The sequence below is a fragment of the Vulpes vulpes genome, chromosome 12, assembly GCF_048418805.1.
Source record: "Vulpes vulpes isolate BD-2025 chromosome 12, VulVul3, whole genome shotgun sequence".
NCBI lineage: Eukaryota > Metazoa > Chordata > Mammalia > Carnivora > Canidae > Vulpes > Vulpes vulpes.
In genome coordinates, this window is record NC_132791.1 from 81,182,775 (window position 1) to 81,205,388 (window position 22,614).

At 42.5% G+C, this 22,614-nt stretch overlaps 1 long non-coding RNA gene across 1 annotated transcript; it reads right to left on the reverse strand.

The window, feature by feature from the left end:
- Positions 1-13,018: 13,018 nt before the first annotated feature.
- On the reverse strand, positions 13,019-21,520 carry LOC140594630 (uncharacterized). The gene is made up of 3 exons (XR_011995670.1): positions 21,240-21,520; positions 17,236-17,287; positions 13,019-16,955 (listed from the first exon to the last, which is right to left on the reverse strand). It is a non-coding gene; the product is annotated as an uncharacterized lncRNA (long non-coding RNA).
- Between the last annotated feature and the right edge of the window lie 1,094 nt (positions 21,521-22,614).

Sequence of the window (22,614 nt, forward strand, 5' to 3'; positions counted from 1 at the left end):
TTTTATGGGATGTTTGAGAGGCTCAGTTGGTTAAACATCTGTCTTCAGCTCACATCATAATCCTGGGATCCTGGGATCCTGGGATTGAGCTCCGAGTCAGGCTCCCTGCTCAGCAGGGAGTCTGCTTCTCCCTCTGCCCCCCACCTCCATTTATGTGCCCTCTCTCTCTCTGTCAAATAAATAAAATCTTTTAAAAAAAGTTCTCCTTGATTTTATTTATTTATTTTAAACTTCTTTATTTTTATTTTTTTAAGATTATATTTATTTATTCAAGAGGTCACAGAGAGAGAGAGGCAGAGACATAGGCAGTGGGAGAAGCAGGCTCCCTGTGGGAAGCCTGATGCAAGACTCAATCCCAGGACCCTGGGATCACAACCTAAGCTGAAGGCAGATGCTTAAGCACTGAGACACCCAGGTGCCCTTTCAGACATTTTCTATGGATACACATCCTCCGCACTTCTTGTTCTTTGTTGGTGGCTGAGTGCATGGGGGGTGATTCTTAAGATGGTGTTTCTGCCTCCTAACCCCGCAAAGCCCAGCTCACTGCTGACATCCTCCAATTTACCTTCCTTAGGGCACTTCTGAATGCTAAAGTTTTGTGCTTTTTCCCAATCCTATGGATTCATGCTGGCTTTCTGCACATGCTCATTAGCTGTCTCTAAGACTTGCAGTCATTGACCTTGGCAGTGTGAAAATGAGCAGGCCACGTGGTGATGGTGGTTGGTGAGGGTAAGGATGGCTGAGAGTAAGTTGTGCCAAGTGTTGAGGGCGCCTGTGGGCCAGTTGGGGGGAGGCACAGGTGAGGTACCCCCAGTGGTTCACAGTTGGGCTTCTCGAAGGAAACCACTTCTGTTCTCCAAAAGCCCTGGCTGCTGTTCTTTCAGGCCCTTCTGACCCTTCAGTTATATAGCACATCTCAGTATCCTGGATGAGGCAAGAAGCACTGGGGCCTCTTCGGCAGCATCCTGCATAGCTGGAGAAGTGAGGCACTTAGTCACATGCCTGCACTTTCCTTGTGAAGAAGTCACTGGCAAACAAGGTCTCTCTCAGTGCTGAGCTGTGCTACAGTGGAGGAAGGCTGACGGATCGAGTGAAACTGTTCTCCTCTTTAGTGTGTCCAATCTTAGATTTTCCTCCATAAGTGTGTTGGAACTTCTCTGTTGGACTCCTGGAAATCCACAAAGCACTCTCATTTGTGGGTGATGGTCCAAACTGGTGGGGTTTTTTCCATGGGGGAAGACAGTGGAAAACTTTCATTCCTCCATTTCACTGTCACCTCTCCCTGCAATTTATGTTTAGTAATGCAGATTGCCACAAATATCTAAACTTTTTGGAAGAAAATAATTTTAATTCCAATGTAATGGGCCACTGTGGATTTTGTGTGGTTTTGTTCAACACAGACTCTGGCTCAGAACCTTTGCTTCTTGGAAATACACTAGGAACTCTGCTGGAAAATGTTAGCTTTCTCTTTCTCTATAATATTGATACACCTGTCACATTCAAGCAGGGCCCATGATTAATCTTAATGTGCAGGTGTTCCTAACTGAGGCTAGATTTTGAATTTGCTTCATTCTATGCAGTCTGTTTTAATTTTGATTAATTGCCATCAGAAATAATAACTCCTCAAGGCAGATCATTAGGAAGCTACAAAATCGATTATGTTTAGCTACAGGATATATAAAAACTAGTCAACACCACTGAAATGATCACAGATACCCTTTCAGTTACATGCACAAGGAATACTTCGGTCATTCCAACTGGATTTCAGGAACAGATTGAAATAGAATTGGAAATGTTTTTCCATAAATAAGTTAGCTTTTAAATTTGCCTTTTTTTTTTCTCAATAGATTTTCCTAATTCTGAAATGAAAATCACTAACCACAACTGATAGTCATGGATGGTCGGAATAAGATTCTTTAGGTAAGTGTTAGGGAACATATCTCAGTACATATTTGCAATAATTAATTGGCAGATTCATGAGCTCCTGATGGATGCATAAGGAAAGACCTGGGCTTATCGCTCATTCTCCACCTGAGACCAATGCCTTTGTTGAGGTAATGACTGGTTCACTTTGTGGTTTGACCAGTAAGCTCCTAACTGCCTCTGGTGTCCTTACCTCTGGTTAGTTTCTTCTTAGCTCAAGCATATTCAACTATTTTCTCTTTCCTAAATAGCGCACATCAGCGCCTACCTTTGCATATGACACTTGCTATCCCTGGAACACTCTTACTTTACCATTACATCTGGCTACCTCACACTCAGTACTTCTCTTAAATGTCACCTATTCTATGGGAAGTTTTGTCGCATCACCCCTCTTGGGGGCTCTCCTATGTGTCACATTGCATCCTGGGCCATTTCTATGTCACTACTGTCTTATTTTATTGTTACTGAATGTCTGTCTCCTCTTTTAGACTATGAGGTCTCTGAGGGAAAAAGTTTTGTCTTGTGTCTCTGTAGCCCTTAGTTCAGGGCATCCTAACCTTTTGTGCTTCACACGCCCCTTTGAGAATCTGACGAAAATTATAAACTTGGCTCTCTAGATGAAGAACTCTGAATTTTGCAAGTAATTTCAAGGAGTTCTGGGATACTCTAATTCCATCTGTGGACCTTAAAACTCCATGGACCCCTAATTAAGAACTCCTGCACCGGCTTCTGGGTACATCAAAATAGTTATCACTTAAATCCTTACTGTGTGTCAGACATCGTTCCGTGCACTTCACAGGATCTTCCCCATTTAATACCTACAACAACCCTATGAGGTAGATACTCTGGATATCCCCAGTTTAAATATAAGGAAACAGAGGAACAGCATAGAAGTAACTTGCTCACAACTATCCATGAGCCCGCACTCTTCACTAGCCTCCTCTGTCAACCATAACACTGCCTTACTTCTAGCCTCACTATGGTGCTGTTCATAACACTCCACCTAAAGGGCACTGCAAAGTGTCCGTTGAATGAACCATAGAATGAGCAATGGTGTTATATATACCAGAAACTATGAATAAACTAAAATCATGCAGAAAATAAAGAGGCTTAGTGTTCAAATGATTGGAGCTTTCTCAGTGGGATGGATAGTATAGAATGTAAGCAACACCCGGTTTCCATTTAGCTTTAAATATAAGGAGTGTGGAGGGGGGCACTTGAGTGGCTCACTCAGTTAAGCATCTGCCTTTGGCTCGGGTCATGATCTCAGAGTCCTGGGATTGAGCCCTGTGTCGGACTCCCCATTAAGCAGGGAGTCTGCTTGTCTCTCTCCCTCTGCCCCTCCCCTTGCTCATGATCACTCTTTCTCTGTTAAATAAATAAATAAATAAATAATAAATAAATAGTCTTTTTAAAAAAAGTATAAGGAGTGAGAAGGTAAAGAATTTTTATTGAATGTTTAATACACACCTGACCTTGAGTTTGGCACTTCCTAAACAATCCATATCAAACAATAGTGGTAACAGAGCTTGAAAAAAATTGAACTTTGAGTCACGTATTGACCTTGGGGAAGGACTGGGTGGGAACATAAAGTTCTGTGTTTTTTAAAGCAAGCATTAATAAAGCACCGTTTGTAGAAGCCTAACTGTTGGCTCCCTGTGACATCCCTGAGCACAAGCTTTAGGGCTAGACTGAAGAAGGATTAAGGAGGTAAGGGTGGGCTAAGCTTTTTCCTTCTTTTAATAACAATAGGCTTTACATGTATTTTGTGATAAGGAAGAGTTTTACAATTCCAGTCTGATGTGACTAGGACATTCACTCCAGTGTGCATGCACACACTTCTGCTCTGGTTTCAGAAAGGCAGGAAGGGAAGGTGAGAATGAAAGAGAAGAGAAACACATATGTGATTATCATGTGCCAGTAATCACACTAAACCACGTTAAACAATTCCAAATAGAGTCCGTCAGCTAATCTAGCCCATAGTCCCTACTATAGTCAATGGTTTAGAAGTCAAACGTCAGGCATGAGCTTGGGGTAGGGGCCTGGCAGAAAAAAACAGTAGTAGGGAGACTTGACTTGCTCAAAGACAATTGTAGATTATTGTCCATGACCAATTTTCACCAGACTCGGGAAAGCCTAGAAGAAAATGGTCTTGGTGGCCTTCATTCCCCTATGGTTGCTAAGGCTGATCTTACTCTGTCCTGCATATTGGATTCAGACGATCCATTGCCAGATAAGCCTTGAACCCTTTCTAGCTTGTGGGTAGAGGGGGCTCAGGTCTTCAGAGGGCCAGTGTCTAACCCTAAAGCTCCTGGGGATGTGAATCTACAAGTCTGGTGGTGAGGACAAAGACATGTGATATTGGTCATTGCTCACTTTTGTGCTTTCATGGTGGATCTCCTCGATGGTCAAGGTACTTACAGCTCTGTCTCAAAAATTGCGGGTAATACTTTTCCCATCAGTCGTTTTTATTGCTTTTAATGTGTATCCATATCACTGACTCTGGATATCTTGGTTATTCTCAGTGTCAATATATTTGGATTATGGAGGGTGATATAACAAACTAATGCAGGAGTTTTGGGAACTAAATTTGGAGAAATTCTCTGGTTTCATTTTTTTAAATATATAATATAGAAAACAGTGTCCTAAAGTGTTATATTAGCAAGTCATTTAAAAATATTTGGCAGGAAATGTTTTTAACTTTTTCTAATATTAGCTTGGCTTTCTTTATAACTTAGCTGTCTTAAACTACAGGCAATCATCTAAAGGGGGCTAAATCCAGCCAGTTTTTCCACTGAGTTACAATAATGGAGACTCTAATTATCCAGTCTGCATCTCAAGTTGTGGTGTAATTCATTAAAATTCCTTTTGCTCCTTTTCAGTTGGATGTGTTTCAGTGTTCTAAATTCTAGTCTCTTCCTGTTTCAAAAATGTAGACAGTTAATAGAGTATATTCATATCTCATTTGTTTGTTAATTTGTTTTTGTAATGATCTCTTTGTCCCTTCATTTCTCTAACCCATGGCTGTACCTATATTACCGGTTAAAATGCAAATTTTCTTAGAGGCTGGCCCCTACTGTTCATAGCAAAAGAATTTTGATCTCACAAAATGATTTGCATTTGGATGAAGGATTCCCACCACATGTATGAATTTGCACCTGGATGCAAATCCAGGGAGAATGGGTTCTGTGGTGGACTTGGGGAGAGGCAGTTGGTGTCTTCGGGGTCAAGGAAAGTATTACACTCTGTGAAGAATTCAATCCTGTGCTACAGAACAAGACTGAGAGTGAAGCCTTTGATTTTTGTCCTTTTGGAAAGTCTGCTTAGGTGCGTAACCATAAGATGTTGGCAGGTCAACTGCATATTATCAGGGCAGTTGAGTTTATGTGAGTCTGCCCTTTGGCTTTCAAAGATCTCTCTGGACAGCCTGACTAGGAGAGGTTATCAGGTCCCCTGCCTGCTTGGTGGGGGTCACTATTTAACTTGTATAAATGCTTTATGGGAATGTGTATCTTTTGTCACATTGGACCCTATCATTCTTGTAACTAGGCACCCAAGGAAGTCTCAAAGTATTCCTCCTGGGGATGTGCGACCTTGGAACTGCTCATGTGAGGGTGATCTTTGCTTTTTCTAATGTTTGTTATCTGGAGAGGATTATCCAGGGAATAGTTTGGCTTAGGTGTGAGACTGATCCTTATATTTCTTCTCTCCAGTGCAACACAGGTTCTTTAGATTATAAACTGAATGTAATTTCATCAGGAAGAGTTCCCAGGAGGAAATATCAACAGTTGAGAATTATTGAAAAATGAGATACACTGTGTTTTTTCTTTGCACTTTTTTAGAGAAGAAAGGACTATAATTTACACTAGAATCCTGCTTTGTGTTTGAAGACGTGAATCTGAGAATCTTGTGGAAACCATTGTTTGCCTCAAATCAAAAGGAAAATGAAGCTAGAAATAACTTCTGAAACATATCCAATTCTCTGAATATTATTATTTTATAGGTCTGAATAAAGGGAGAGAACATGATTTAGATTCTGTATGATAGCTCAGTATTTCGTTAAAAATCTCATATAAAAATTAAATCAGATTGTGCATTATGTACTCTGTTTTACTTAATAGGGATTTTCAAGTGTAGTCACTGTTGCTAATGTATGGTGATTATACTGTTAAGGGTTATGCACTATAAGAAGATAAAAGATAGTAAAAAAAAACAAATTTCTTAAGTAAGCTCTACGTCTAACATAGGGCTCAATCTCCCAACCCTGAGATCAAGAGTCACACACTTCACTGACTTAGCCAGCCAGGCGCCCCAAGTAGATAAAAAATATTTGAGTTGATTATGAATTCTATCTAATTACATTGGTCCATTAAAAAAACCACAGTGGCCATAGATTAATTAAATTGCAAGAGCACAGCACCTAAAGTTATTGCTGGAAACTCAGAAGCTATCTTCCTAGCATTCTCTCCATTTGTCTTGTGGAACATGACATACCAATGATCTTATTTTTATTTTTTATTTTTATTTTTTTTTATGATAGTCATACAGAGAGAAAGAGAGAGAGGCAGAGACACAGGCAGAGGGAGAAGCAGGCTCCATGCACCGGGAGCCTGATGTGGGATTCGATCCCGGGTCTCCAGGATCGCGCCCTGGGCCAAAGGCAGGCGCCAAACCGCTGCGCCACCCAGGGATCCCCCAATGATCTTATTCTGCAAGATTTTGCAAGATTCTTTTAACAGCTCTCTCTCTAAATTCCTTCTGAAAGAGTCATTCACTCTTTCGAAGAGTGGCTGTATTTATAATTTGGCCCTCAATCCCCTGGGAACCCTTGAAGTTTCGTTGAGGAGTCCTGAAATCTATATTTATACCAAGTATTCTTGAGAACAGAATAAAGAATATACTAGAATGTATGTACTATTTTTCATGCGTAAGTGGCTGTTGGGATGATTAATAAATATAAAATAGGCTGTTTTAATGGTAGCTTCTGGTAATCTCAATCAACAGAGACTAAAACAAAACTACTAGTATTAGGTGAAAAAAAAGGGGGGGCTCTCGTACTTGACAAGTTTGGAAACTAGTAGAAAACTGGAGTGGAAAGTGTCACCAAAATGGCAAGCTTCCATTTCAGCTAGAGTTCCTTGTGTGCCTCTGAACTCCACATGGTCAAAGGAGTTATTCAACTCTAAGAATGATTCATGCTTATATAACCTACTGGTAACAAAAGTGTAGAGCATTAGGATTTGTGGAGGAAAAAGAGGGGGGCACATTCAAATGATCTGCTAATGTGGAGTCTTTTTTTTTAATGCTCTCAAATTACCACATTGCAGCTAAGTAGATGACAGCTGGCCACAGAAGTCTATAAACTCATTTTAATCGTACTTTTAGCCAGCCAGGATCCACTGAATCATAATGATGGAGAGGACTCCACAAAGCGCACCCAGCTCTACCGGCTTCCCGAGTTGAGCCCCACTTGTCTTGCCTCAGGATCAGTGCTGGGTCAGAAAAACAAGGGAGGAGGCCAGAGCCTGGCTGGGGGTGGGGGGACAGGTGCACCAGAAAGAACCAGGCAGAGTTATGGAGAGCAAAGTTCCTGCTTTGCAAAGGGTTGAATCACCAGCTACCAGACTGAGGGGCACCCGGCAGGCTTAGTCAGTAGAGCCTGTGGCTTTTTATCTCAGGGCTGTGAGTTCAAGCCCCCATGTTGGGTGTAGAGGTTACCAAAAACAAACAAACAAACAAACAAATAAATAAAATTAAAAATAAATAAATACATAAAGGACCCAGTGAAGTCCTGGTCAACAACCAGGGAAAAGCTCCACTTCCACTCTGAGCAGGCAAATAAATCCATTCATTTTACACACACCACAGAAGTTTTTATTGTTTATAAATAATTACAGCTCTCTTTCATGTGTTCACACTCTAGGTCAAAGGAGGGAAGGACACTGGGCCTGTTCACCTTCCTATGCGACTGAGGAGCAGTTTATGGCTGGCCAGGTGCAGATGCCCTATCTAATCTCCCCTGTGGCTGTCATAGCGCGGCAGCTGCAGCAGTTGGAGGGAGGTAGGGAGCTATTAAATATCAAGGAAATGTTTGTGCTAGTATTGTCCCATTTTGGGGTGGTACAGAAATCCACAATTTGTTTTCCACCTAGAAGCATGACAGCTGCACAAGTGGTCTTCAACCTCATGCCTTACTACCACCAAGTCTTTGTGACTGTGGACAGGACACCAGAAGGTACTGGGAACCAAAGTATGTTCACCTAGAAAACAAACACTTTAATCCCACATGCGTGCTCCAGGGATATTTAAAAGTTAATAATATAATTTGGGGGAAAGTAAAATGAGATCCTGAAGCAAGAACATAAGACAAATGAAAGGTTTGAATGAGTTTTCACCCCAAACAGCGTGGTGCAGTGCAGTAAGCCCTGGTTGTGAGAATATGGAGTGAGCACAGTGCTAGGACTTCCTGGAAGCCTGATTTGGAACAAGGCATCTGAGCCCCTGTTCCCTCCTCTGTACCACAGGGAGTTGATCACTGCATGACCCCTTTTGGTTTTACAAATTGATACTGAATGCATACCACCTACCCAGAGGATGCAATCTCAATGATTTAATCACGGAGACAAAGGCCAACACAACTGTGACCTATGGACAATTTTTGCAACTATTACCTATGGACAGTTTTTGAAAAGTAAGACATTAATGTGAAAGCAATCTATATATGTACATCAACTCCTCACACTTGTACACCTTAAACTTATAACCTTATAACAATGTTATATGGTAGATATATCTCAAATCTGGAATAAAACAAAGCAGAGGATGGTTTGTAAAGATATACTATAGTGTTCTAGCTTTTTTTTTTAAGGTTTTATTTATTGGAGAGGGAGAAGGGAGAGAGAGAGAGAGTACTAGTCGGGGAGAGAGAGAGGGAGAAGCATCTCCTCACTGAGCTGGGAGCCCAATGCGGGACTTGATCCCAGGACCTTGAGATCATGAACTGAGCCGAGGGCAGATGCTTAACTGATTGATCCACCCAGGCGCCCCTACAGTGTTCTAGCTTTAGCTCTGTTCTGCTTAGGTTTCTTTTCCTGCCCCCAAATACTTAGATGTGTTACAGATGGCACCTGTCGCAGGTAGGAATTGTAGTTGCTAAATGTAACAGAGTCCTGATGGCAGAGACTTAACCAAGAAGGGGTTGTTTTTGTAACAGGACAAGGACCCTGGTGATGCACAGTGAAAGGCCTGCACAGCAGCTGCAGGAGGGCATCAAGCCCCAGGCTCCTCTTCCTTCTTTTCCATCATTCTGGGGATCTGGCTTTCATTCTCATGAACCTAGCCTCCTTAATAAACAATACCTGGATGCCCATCCTGTGACTTTTGCTTTTACCTGATTGGCCAGAACTGGTCACATGACCACCCCTAGCTGCAAGGGAAGCTGAGAGACAGTGTGTTGACATTGAGCCCATTGCCTGGGCTGAACCAGATCTAGCATCTGTCAGCGGGAAGAAGGTGGAAGTGGATGCAGGGTATGCAGTAGTAGTGGTGGGCCAGGACTCTCAGGTTCACAGCTCACGCAGGCTGCAGAGGGCAATAAATACATGGAATTATGGAGTCAGAACACAGAAGGATCTTAGGCAAACGGAACAATAAAATGAATCTAACATGCACACAATTCAATAGGGTTAAAGCCTTATGCTGGAGTCTAAAAAAGTTAACAGGATATAGAATGGGGGAAATGTTTCTTAATAACCCTATAAAAATATCTACTGATTTTCATTTACCACAAGGGTAGTAATAGCAATCAAAATAATATATTTCCTGAATGTTTACTATTAGTTATCTCCCATTTAGTTCTCAGGGTAATTCTCTGAGGTAGATTTATTATTATTATTATTATTATTATTATTATTATTTTATTATTATCTCTATTTTACTTTTTTTTTGAAAATTGTGACTTATAAGGTACCTGACCAAAATCCTCTGGCTAGTAAGTGGGTGAGCCAGGACAGAAACCTAATGCCAGAACTCTTATCACTTACCTTTATGTTATACTGTTTCCCAAGGAAAAGTGATTTATTGTCTAAAAAAGCCAATTGAATATTTTTTAAAAAGATTTTATTTATTTATTCACGAGAGACACAGAAAGAGGCAGAGACATAGAGAGAGGGAGAAGCAGGCTCCATGCAGGGAGCTCGATATGGGACTTGATCCCATGACTCCAGGATCACGTTCTGAGCCAAAGGCAGATGCACTTAACCACTGAGCCATCCAGGCGTCCCTCAATCTTTTTTTTTTTTTTTTAAGATTTTATTTCATTACATAATCTCTATATCCAATATAGGGATTGAACTCACAACCCTGAGATCAAGAGCCACATGCTCCACGAACTGGGCCAGCCAGGCGTCTAAAGGCTAATTCAGTCTTGGACTACATTAATAGTATCACAGGAGCTATGTCTGGGAACAGAACAGTCTTTGTCTCTGATCAGAACATATTGGTAGCATTTCTCTTCATTCTGGAAGCCAGGTTTGGACAGATGGGAAGTGCTAACTCCTTCTTGTCCCCATGCCACCTTTACCTCAGTTTCAGATGCTCAAGGCCAACATGTCCACCTTGTTCTTGGCCCTGTCCCATGTCTTTCTGGAGCTCCAACAATCGACTCTTCTGTCTCCCATACTTCTAACTTGCCAGCCAATACATTTATTTTAAAAGTTTCCATCCTAAATAAATAGCCCTCCAAAACCTCATTTGTAGAAATAGGTACCTTTTTAACCGTGACTACTATTTTTTTCTTAAAGATTTTATTTTTATTTATGCATGAGAGACACAGAGAGAGAGAGGCAGAGATATAGGCAGAGGGAGAAGCAAGCTCCCCATGGGGAGCCTGATGTGGAACTCGATCCCAGGACACTGGGATCATGACCTGTGCCGAAGCCAGATGCTCAACTATTGAGCCACCCAGTTAAGGTGCCTCTTAACTGTGACTTCTAATGAGTCCTTGTTAACCATACTTCTTTTTTTTTTTTAAGATTTTATTTATTTATCCATGAAAGACACACACAGAGAGAGAGAGAGAGAGAGGCAGAGACACAGGCAGAGGGAGAAGCAGACTCCACGCAGGGAGCCTGACATGGGACTCAATCCTGGGACTCCAGGATCATGCCCCCGGGCCAAAGGCAGGAGCTAAACCACTGAGCCACCCAGGGATCCCGTTAACCATACTTCTTAAAAGAATATTTAACGTGTGCTATCTTTACCTCCTTACTTCCCATTTATGCTCCTTTCAATTTCTAATTATATCGAACATCTCTGGCAATTTTCAAATCGAAGTCCATCCCCAGTGGCAGAGTGGCAGTTCTCTTTATAAATCACAGAAGCTGACCAGCCGGATGCTTTTTGTCCTTGTATTTTAAGGGCTGCTCATCTGTCTGATATGCATCTTGAAAACATTCCTTTTTTTTTTTTTTGAAAACATTCCTTAATCTGTTAAGAAGTCTAGTTTTCACAAATGTGTTCTTTTACTAACTCAATATGACTTTTAATTCACTATGAAAGGGTGAACCTAAACCCTGTGATAGCTTGCTGTTCATTTTCTCATATTATGCTTAACATAAGAAAGCTATTTCTGTTCTTTTATACTTACATAATCTTGGTGCCTGTGACCATATTTAACTTATCATGGAAACAAAGGCATGTTGAGTGATAAAATAGATTAAATATGGCGGTTCCATTTTTAATTATCAGTGGAAGAAGCATTAGTGACATGAATCTGGGAAAAGATCGTCTGTTGACAGTTTGCATCTACCCCTATACTTGTCATTCCCCAGCATCACATCCTCTAGGGATGGAAGAGACCTGAGTCACTTTGGCAGCATAGTTTGGAAGTAGATAATTTCACAAAGGCTTGGAAAACCACAAGTTTCAACTCCAAGTATCATATAACTATATTTCTAAACTCCATCATCTAGAGTTTATTAAGAACACTCATGGTGTCAGAAAGTTCTAATGCTGCCAATTTCAGCTCTTGGAACACTTCTGTATCCACTGGATCCTTCAAGGAAAAATTCTAAAATGTCCTAAAAATAGAAGTAAAACAGTATAGTTGACCATTGAACAGCATGATAACCAAACCATGTGCAGTCAAAATTCTGCCTGTAACTTTTGACCCCTTAAAAACTTAACTATGAGTAGCCTACTATTGACCAGAAGCCTTACTGAGAACGGTCAATTAACATATTTTGTATGCTATGTGTATTATATTATATATCCTTACAATAAATCCAGAGAAAACAAAATATTATTTTAAAAAATCATAAGGAAGGAACGTTTGGTTGGCTTAGCGGTTGAGCATCTGCCTTTGGTTCAGGGCGTGATCCCGGTGTCTGGGGACCAAGTCCTACATTGGGCTTCCGGTGAAGAGCCTGCTTCTCCCTCTGCCCATGTCTCTGCCATCTGTGTCTCTCATGAATAAATAAATAAAATCTTTTTTTTTTAATTCATAAAGAAGAGAAAATACATTTACAGTACCAGATGATAAGAAATCCACATATAAGTGAACCCATGCAGCCCAAACTCATCTTATTCAAAGGTCAGCTGTAATTAATCTCATTAAAATACAAGAAATAATTTTTCTACCAGATACTTCTTTGGCTTTTAGTAGTTTTTCATTCTTGAAAATTTGCAAAACATGATTAGAATAAGAAATTGCCAAAAGCAAGATGGAGAGAGAGAGGCAGGGCCCAGAGCAGTGAGGGTGGAGAGTTAGCTGTGGCATACTGGTAGATCATTCTAGATTATAGGGAGGCCCCAAAATATGATGGTTTGACTTCTGATTTTTTGGCTTCACGACAGTGCAAAAGGGATTCTAAGTCCGTAGAAAATGTACTTGAATTTTCATCTTCTCCCAGGCTAGCAATATGGGGTATAATATTATCTGGTGATGCTGGACAGTGGCAATAAGCTTTAGCTCTTGGTCAGCCACAGGATCATGAGGGTAAACAGCCAATACACCTACGATCATCCTGTACGCATGCATCCATTCTGTTTCTCCCTTTCAATGCAGGGTTCAACAAATTACATGAGACTATTATTCATTGGCTCTAAAAGTTTATTGTAAATGCTGTCTGTTTTAGAAGAATCCATAGTGGGCAAGTTCCTTGTGTGTTTATTAACATGGGATGCTTTCTAGCTTCTGTATGTGCTTACAAAATGCTTCCCGGGTTTCCCCGACCTCTTATTCCATTTTATTGTAATAACAGGTGTGGCTGTGCTTCTGTCTTTGTCTCCCTCTTTCTCATCTGACTTCAGGAATGGAAACTAATAAAGATCAGGATAAAAGTAAGTCAGTACATGTAGGTAGCATGGGAGGAAAATCTTGGAGCCAAGAGATTGAAGACATTGAACAAATCACTTACCTTCTCTCTCTCAGGCTTATTGTTTTCAGCTGAGAATGGAAACATTTTGTGAGGGATGCACAGAAATGTATAATGCATGTAAACGTGATTTAACAAAAAAAAAAAGACCAAATTCTTAAAATTTTTGAGTGATTCTAGTACAGAGCTTCCTCGACTTACATCCCAATAAACCCATCATAATTTGAATATATCCTAAGTCAAAAAGGCAGTTGATATACCTGACCAATTGGACATGATAGCTCAGCCTAGCCTACCTTAAATGTGCTCAGAGCACATACATTAGCCTGCAATTGAGCAAAGTCATCTCACACAAAGCCTATTTTATAATAAACTATTGAATATCTCGTAAATTTACTTTATATAATACAGGGGTAAAAAATCAAACTTTTGAGTTTCTAACCTCAACTTAGGGCCTACACTTTAGTATATTTTACCAGACAACATTAATTTAAAAGCGTTAAGGAAAGAGAATAACTTCAAATTCTTCCACAGGTACAACAGTTTAGGGGATCATTCTATTGAGCATGTTTTCACGGAGGGATCAAATAGCATGCAATTATTTTGTAATTACCTTCAGCCCCTTGCTATGTAATTATTCATTTGGTTATATGTGCTTTACAAATTAGCACCCCCTAAGATCTAAAAAAAAATTATACAGAACATGGTGATTATCCTTAGAGTTACATTGTTTCTCAAAGGGTAATTGCCATTTCATTTGCTAGGTCTGAATTCATATCATGACCTCATGGTAATCATGTACTTACAGAGTGACTTGGCTGGCTGTCGGGGCCTCAGAATATTGTGCACAGCTAAAGCATGAGAAGGTAGTTGGGAACAGGTGCAAATCCCAAATGGTGCATGCTGTGTGTTCAGACACAGGGCTCACCATAAATAGTGTTGAACGTGTGTGCATGTGCGTGGGTGAGCATGTGCTTGTACACATATAAGCATAACATCTGAGAGTTTCTCAGGTCTCCCAGAGGCCGACCAATTCACAAAGGAAAGCTTTTACCCAACCAAGAGTCATTCCTACTTAAAAAGCCACACACGTTTGTTAGATTTATTAGAAGGTCAAGGGAAGAGAAATATAAATGTCTCACCTTCCTCTTAAAGCCAAGAACGACAAAAGTAAAAATGTCTTTCGTTAAATACAAGAAGTAAAAACACATTGCTTGGGAGGGGGAGCGAGAAAGAGACTGACTACATAAGGCGCTGGAACATCGCAGAGCTGTGTGTACTGTGAAGTCTGCCCTGAGTGCATAGGCTTTATAAAATGATACGGTTCCTGGAGGGAGTGAGCCCCACTAGAGCCTAGACTGCCATGTGCTGAAGCCAACTGCTATAGGCTTTCAAGAACCAATTGTTATATACTCAGGAATCTTGCAAACAGATTGTTAAACTGTTGGAATCTTGAAACCAGCCATGGTGGGAGTATTTACACCACAGAAATTGGCTAACTCTGCAAGCCATTCTTTTCTCCCCCAGAGAGCCAATATACTAGCATACCACTGACTTCAGACATCTCTAAATGAATCCTTTGCTGAAAAGTCCGTTTTGCTAATAATTCTTAAGGAACAGGATCTCCCTCATCAGCTTTTAGGTTTTAACCCTTTCCTGAATGACTCCAAGACTAGTTTCTATTTTCTCCTCCTCTCCTAGGCTCTTCCAAGCTGCTCAAAGACTGTTACAACTGAACGCTAATCTATAGGAATCCCATTTTTGAATATTAGTGTTTAAGAGCATGAGGTTTGAATTTGAACCCAGATTAGACAAAGTGGGTTTGAATCCACAAGTGTGATTTGAACAATACTCTCTTCATGCTTCTGTTTTCTTATTTGTGAAAGAGACCTAGTAGTTCTGACCTATGGAGTTGGTAGGGGAAGATCTTCCTCATAGGGCTGTTGTGGGCACTAAAGTTATTATATGTGAAGCATTTGGAACTCTGACCACGGAAGGCCCTACACAGGTGTTTGTTATTGTATTTATGATTGGGAAGATTCACATATGTGCCTGGTACCTGGTAAACATTCAATAGATGGTAATTGTGTCTGTTTTTCTTTTTTTGCAGTTCTGTTATTAGATATTGATATTTGGGTTAAAACATCGTTTTCTTCAGGGACCAGAAGGCTGATGTCTCCTGGGCCACGGCCTGGCTGTTTAGACAGTTCCTGTTTTCCCAGCTGATGCCATTTCCTGGGAGTGGACCTTTAACTCTGTAAATGAGCAAGCCCAAAGTAGGTAGACCAGATGGAGCCTGTGGAGGAGGCAGGGGAAGGAGAGCCAGGTGACTTGTCTTTTCTTTGAACTGATAGAACTTACTGACTATAAACAGTCTGCAAGAATGCCATGACTTCATTCTATATTCCCTTGGGCTTTTGTTTGAACCTAGGATACCACGTTGATAACACTGTTCCCCTTTTGCTCTTCTGTGGTTGGGCTGGGATGAGTGGAAGTAGGGTAGTTCTGCCCCACTTCTTCCAAGCTGCTCCTCTGCCCTCTCCCTGTAATGGCAGTCCTGTGTTCAATAGCACTCTGACTTCAGAGAAGCCCAAAAGATGGCACAGAACCTGTGGGACCCATTCCATGGGCATGCCAGTGCCAATGAAAAGAGGGAGGGGACGTCTCCCTGGCTTGTAGCCCTCTAGACAGAGCTGAGTTGACATTCCAACTCCTTGCTTCTGTGGACTAAGTCCTCCCAGATCCTGCAAGCAAAGCCTCTTCAAAGCCTCTTCCCCTAAAGCTCAATCTCATAAAGGGAAGAATTATTAGCTCTAAAAAATACAGTACTGAGCTCAGCAGGTGTGCAAATTGGCCACTGGACTCCACAAGTGAAAATGTATCCATGCAGGGAGCTCTGTGACTGCAGGGGCCAGAGGCCCCATGATTGCATGCTTTCCATACAATCTGCAACTTGGTCTTTGCCTAGAGACCCCAAATACAGTGTATACTTCTAATATGTCTTCCCTAAGATCTCTAAAATCATGCTGAAGCCATGTTTCTCAATAATTTCTCTGCTGAGTTGTGACGCTCCTTTAGATTACGGAATTTTTGCAGAAATGACCACAGGTCCGTCCAGTCTCTGTTACACACAAAAGTCAGGAACCATAGGCCTTTTTACTTACATGCTGCTGTAAGCAAGATGCAGTCTTTCTGAGTTCCACTTGTCTCCCTCACCTGTAGACCCTCCACTCTCTACAATTCCAAATTGGTTGTATAGGGTTATTTTGGGGGAGGGTTGTTTTGTTTTTGGCCTGTAGTCTCTTAAAAATATCTTTACCCATCTCGGTGCAAATAATATCAATCTGCCATGATGACCAACTGAATCAGAAAAGGAGGAGGAGGAGGAAGAGGAAAATAATCACAGCTAATAGTCATTGGCTGCTTAGCATGCCATGCTAAGTCCATGCTAAGTACTTTACATGCACGGCTTCACGAGTAGATATAACCATGTGCACGGTATTATTATCTTCATTTTACAAAAGAAGTTGAATCCCAGACAGGGGAATGAACTTGCCCAAGGTCACACAGATAACCAGTGGTGTAGGATTAAAGGCCCTCTGACCCGACAGCTTTATGCTTAACGATGATGCTTCATATTCTTAAGCACTTTGGATTCTGGGGTTGAAATGAAAGAACACGGGATTACAACTTGATGAGATTAAATATATCACAACACGTAAATCCGCTCTCCAGAAGGAAGACAACAGCCCTGATGTTAGCGTTTGCCCATTTCTGTGGTGTAAATATTCCCACCGTGGTTGATTTCAAGCTGCCAATGGTTTGGTACCCAGCTTTTACAATCCCTGTATATGACTGGCCAAATATGTAAAAAGAGGGGGGCCTGATGCAGGTGTAGGAGATTTGGGGCCCCAGGCCTGACTGCCTTTTTACTTACATGCTGCTGTAAGCAAGATGCAGTCTTTCTGAGCTCCACTTGTCTCCCTCACCTGTAAAACAAAAAGATGAAAGAATAAATTGCCTCCATGTTATTTTTTTAAAGCCTTAGGAAGGGTCCATATGAGGTGAGTTGACAGTCTGGAGAGTATAGCGTTCTTTAAATGTGAAAAGGGGGAATCTGCTAGTCATTAAAAAGATCACTTTGAGAAGAAACATGATTTCAAGTTTAATGAAATTTAATAAATATAGTCATCTCTACTCCTTCCTAAACTTTTATCTTGTCTAGGTTCTTCTTGAACTTGTTTTTCTTATTGGATAGAAGTTGGAACAGAGACCATCAGAGTCACTTTGCAATTTCACCTTGGAAGTATTTGGAATTTCTAAGGCAAGAGTTCTTTTTTTTTTTTTTTTTAAATTTTTATTTATTTATGATAGTCACAGAGAGAGAGAGAGGCAGAGACACAGGCGGAGGGAGAAGCAGGCTCCATGCACCGGGAGCCCGATGTGGGATTCGATCCCGGGTCTCCAGGATCGCGCCCTGGGCCAAAGGCAGGCGCCAAACCGCTGCGCCACCCAGGGATCCCCCTAAGGCAAGAGTTCTTAAACTAGAATATGTAACACAATTAGTTTCCTTGATAATCCTGTTTCTTGTACTGCATATGCATATAAGAGCTCTGAGAAGTAATCCACAAACTTCCTAAGACTTCCAGAGATTATGTGGCCAAAGGAAAGAAAAGAAAAGAAAAAAAAAGGTGCACATATGAAAATGGAGATTTCCAGAGAGTTTAGGAACGTATTTTTTTTCCTTGTCCAGGCTAGAGAGGGCAGACTTTTCACAAAGGCATGGATGGCCACCACCCTACTGGCCTCATTCTACTAAATGCAAAGGAAAATGAAATGTATGCCTTCTACTTCCAAATACCTAAAATTAAGAGAAATGTATTAGTTATTAAATACAAATAGGATTTTTATCAACTTTCATAAAGCCCACCATCCATTTCTCTACACACACACACACACACACACACACACCCTTTTTTAAATCCTTTGCCACCTATGTTTAAGAGCAGTATTTATGGTTGAGAATTGGCATTCTTGTAGTCATTGGGAAGCATGCTATTTCAGGAGAAGCTGCAATGAGAGGAAAGCTTGGTGTCGTCATGGGGGAAACTTGGCTGTCTCTGGGCTTTCTTCTCTGACAGCATTCCCTCTTTCCTTCTGTAAATACTGAGGGCCTACCACTTGCCAGGCAGAGTGAAGGCACTGAAGCCATCAGGATGAATGTGTCCTTCCCCTGCCCTGGGAGAGCTCTCAAGTCCCCTGAGGAGGACACCAGGTCAACAAAAATCTCAACATGAGGCAGCCAGTGCTGTAAGAGAGGAAAGAACAAGGTGCCATGTGAGGGGGTGACTATCACGTGTGGCTGTTCTCCATGACAGATATGTGGGTGTACTGGAGCTGTATGGATGTGCTCTGTTAAAAACCATTTCCTTTTCATTGATTTGTACAGAATTTTAACAGTACAGATAGGCAAATTGAAGACTTCATTTTTTAAAATATTCGTTCTGGTAGTCCAACTAAAGTATACACGGTATGTTTGAATTTCCAACTGCAGATTCACATGTTGCACAAAGGAAAATATTTCGTATTTAATCAGGAGTTCTCAATCTTGGGCATGGGGTGGAATTATTTTAAAAATACCAATGCCTGAACCACTTTTTCTTGGTGGGCAAGGACCTGAGAGAAGTCATAAGCAAAGATGGGATGCCATAGAGGGAGGGAGGGAGGGAGGGAGGGATGTGGCTGCAGTCTCTCTGGCCTGCCCCAGTGACCCACTCTGACCACCCACATTTGTGGTGCATGCTTTAGGAGGTTCCAAGCTGAGCCTTACATACACCGTGGGAATGTTGGCACCATGGGCACAGATATGCCGCAGATGGAGAAGGTCTCTTTTCACCTCAGAAGTGAATCAGTGCTCAAAATACCCCAATTAGATAGCCATACCTTTTCTGGGAGCTTTGTTTCCCTCAAAAAATAGAAGTGCTTTGGAGGAATGATGGTAAAACTTATCGGTTATTTGTATCATTTGGGGCTCATTTCCTGGCAACAAATTTTGCAGGAACGTAGCAAGGTGAATTTAAGAGACTTGGATTTTGGAATGAGAGAATGAGGGAATGGGAAGGAAAGACCTATGTTGGGCTCTCTGCAGGTAGCATCCCTCAGCATGGGCCTGTGGCTCCCTCTTGCCCACCCACTGCCTCAAAGTAGTATCCCTAATACAGTAATTCTATAATTACATAGATGAAGTTCTTTCATCTAGTTTTGACCTCCTGTTGGTTTCAAGTGGGATTCATGTCAAGGCAACCAGATAAGAAGCAAACAGAAAAATAAAATTCGTAGGAAATAAATTGGAAAAAAAAAAAAAAAAAAAAGCCCAGCCCAAACCCTGCTGAATCCTAACGGGAGCCATGGAGCAATCCTCTGTACGCTCTTCCTACCGTATGTATGTGTCCTTTTGACTCAGAATCATAAGCACCTGTCCTCAGAGAGGCTGGTCATGGATTGTTCTGTAAAGCACTTAGCACATTCTGAGTGCTCTGTAAACGCTGAGGATATGAGCTTATCTTCAGAGGTGGTCTCCTCAGAGGAAGGTGCTATGCAAATACTAGTATTGTTATTCTTCGAGCACAAATTCATAATTGACTTTCTGTTAAACACTGCAGCAAGTTAAATTAATTCAGTATGATTACAGTCATTAAACAAATGCCTGGTAATGACTGCTTTCTTCTTTCGGCATTCCTCAAACCACTGGGGTGATACCATATAAGGCTTTTGCTCCATTGTCAGATTAATCGGGATGCACAACCTGCGTTTTGTGGTAGAGCATGTGCACTGGCGGCAGCCCTGGACCGGGAGTCAAGGCTGCTGCTGGACCCCTTTACCCTGGAGGTCTCCCTACTGCTCTTGCCACCCGGTTAGGCACCATTTGCTAGTTCGTGACAGCACACAAGTAGCCGGAGGCAATTGGTACCTATTTTTTAAAAATTAAGGGAAAAAAAAAAGATGTGTTTTTGAAATCAGAACCCCGGGCAGGGCTTCAGCCACGTTTATTCTTCTGACGCTGAAGCTTAAGGAAAATGCTGGGTGATGGAGACGGTTTCAGCCCATCTTCGCTGCGGGATGGTCACTCCAAGAATGACCTGGCATCTTGGCAGGCAGGACGGAAACAGTTAAGTTGTAAAGGCTGGGAGTTAAAAAAAAAAAAACAAAAACACAAGAAACAACAAACAACCCACGGCGCCCGCCAGAAAGCCAAGGGGGCTGTCCCTGCCAGGTGTGCGTGTGGGGGGGGGGGGCGCCAGGTGTGCAGGGAGCGAGGCCGCCCCCCTTCAGCGGGCCTGTGCCTCCAAGGTCACCTGACCCGTGCCACCCTGGCCGCCGGCCGAGCCCGTGCAGGACACCGCAGGGTAGCACCCTGCAATCAGCTGACTGCTGCGTCACAGCCCTGCTCTGCCCGAGCCCGGCTCCTGCAGCTTCCCAGCCGCAATGCAGCGGAGCCGAGGCATCCAACTAGGCGCCAAGCGACAGAGTTTTAAAGTGTCATTTGCCTGCCACTGCTCGGCATTCCTTACACGAGGAGCCTTTACCGTTGTGTAGCCAGGAGCACAGAAGCCGTCTGAATGTGTACGGTGGCTTCTAGGTTGGCAGCGTGAGCTTGCAGCCGAGCAGGTGCTGCGCGGAGCCTCGCAGCCAGACTGCGCCACCCGTGGGGACGGGCCTGCGGGCTTCTCGAGCCCCGCTGCCGGACCTGCGGGAATAAAGGCTAGGACAAAGGAGACCAGGCTGGCCACGGCGTGTCCGGCCCGGGCCTGCGCCGGCGACTCCACCGAGCTGAAGCCCTGGGACCCTCCCCGCTCCCAGTTCAGGCTGGTCAGGGGGCTGGCGCGGGGCCCCCACTCCTCAGTTAGGACACGGTGTCAAGGAGAAACCAGACTCACTGACCTAATTCAATCCCAGTCCTCTCTGGATGCGGGGACAGCTGTCGACTAGCAGTGACACAACCAGCCACCAGTGGAGAATTGCTGAGCGCAGCCCAAGAGAATGCCAGTCTGATTCCGGTCATCCGATGGCTTCTTCTTATTTTCCTAAATAATCGTGCTCGCTAAGTATACAGTTGTCTGCAGAGCTGCCTTCGGCGCAGCCTTCATCTGCTCTGGTTGGGAATCAGGGTGCCAGGCAAGCCTGCTTTAGTACTGGCTCCTCTCTGCGTGATGCTACGCAACTGGGATGGGTCACGGTGACAACAAAGAAAGAAGCAGGAAGCATCACTTTATCTTCTCTTGTGATGTTAGCAGAACATAAGCCTTCTTTGCAGTGATGCTCTCCTGCGTGTGCGAGCGCGCGCGTGTTTTAATTTATCTAATCGAGGAGCCTAACAGATATCATCATGGATGTGGTTTTTAATGATTGGGGGGGGGGGGGGGAGAAGCAGCCTGTGGAGACAGCAGCAGCACGTTTAGGTTATTGCCAATTCGAAATACTTTGGTTTGTGCAGCCGAGCCCTAAGGGACAAAGCTCGGTGACTGAGAAAGATCTTAGATAAAGAAATAAAAGTGACAAGCATAATGGAGGCGGTGCGAGAGGACTGTCAGAGCATCAGCTCATGGATGGCAATTTCGCCAGGCTGCGATTGAATAATTCATAGATTGAAATTACCCTGCTTTCACCTTTCCATTTAAACCGGCATGATCTGAATCTCTAATAAATTTTCAAGATAAAGTAAAATGCCAATTTGAATCTGAAGAGCTTTTAAAACCAGATGCTGCATCCCCGAATCTTTCGGTACCTTTCACAATCATCCTGTGAGAACTGCACTTCATCACAAAGCACCATTACCAGGGAGAATGGCTATGATTACAATAGCAACAATAGAATGCCATCAAATGATCTCTATTTACCTAATTTGCTAAGACTGACTGTGTGGTTTTCGTGCCCATTGTGTGTGTCACCATGCCTGGCACCCGTGGATCTATCTCGCACCGGAACAAAAGTGAGGCGGTGTATGAAATAAATACCTTAACTCTGAGAGCCTAGCAGAGATCATTCTCCTAGGCTGCAGTGCCTCTTTCGTTTGGTTTGTGTTTTTGCTTTCTTGGTTTTTTTCGTTTTGTTTTTCCAATGCTTTCACCCCAAATGCCTGTTTGGGAGAAATGGTGAGCCTGTCGTGGATTGGGGGTTGATGCTGTGATACAGGACAGCATAGACTTGTTAATGTATATGTGCTCTTTACTTTAATGTGTACAAGCCTGTGTCTACTAGAAGGGGGGAAAGATTCTGTTCTGGGAGAGGAGTTTAGAAATGCAGTCAAGATGAGGTG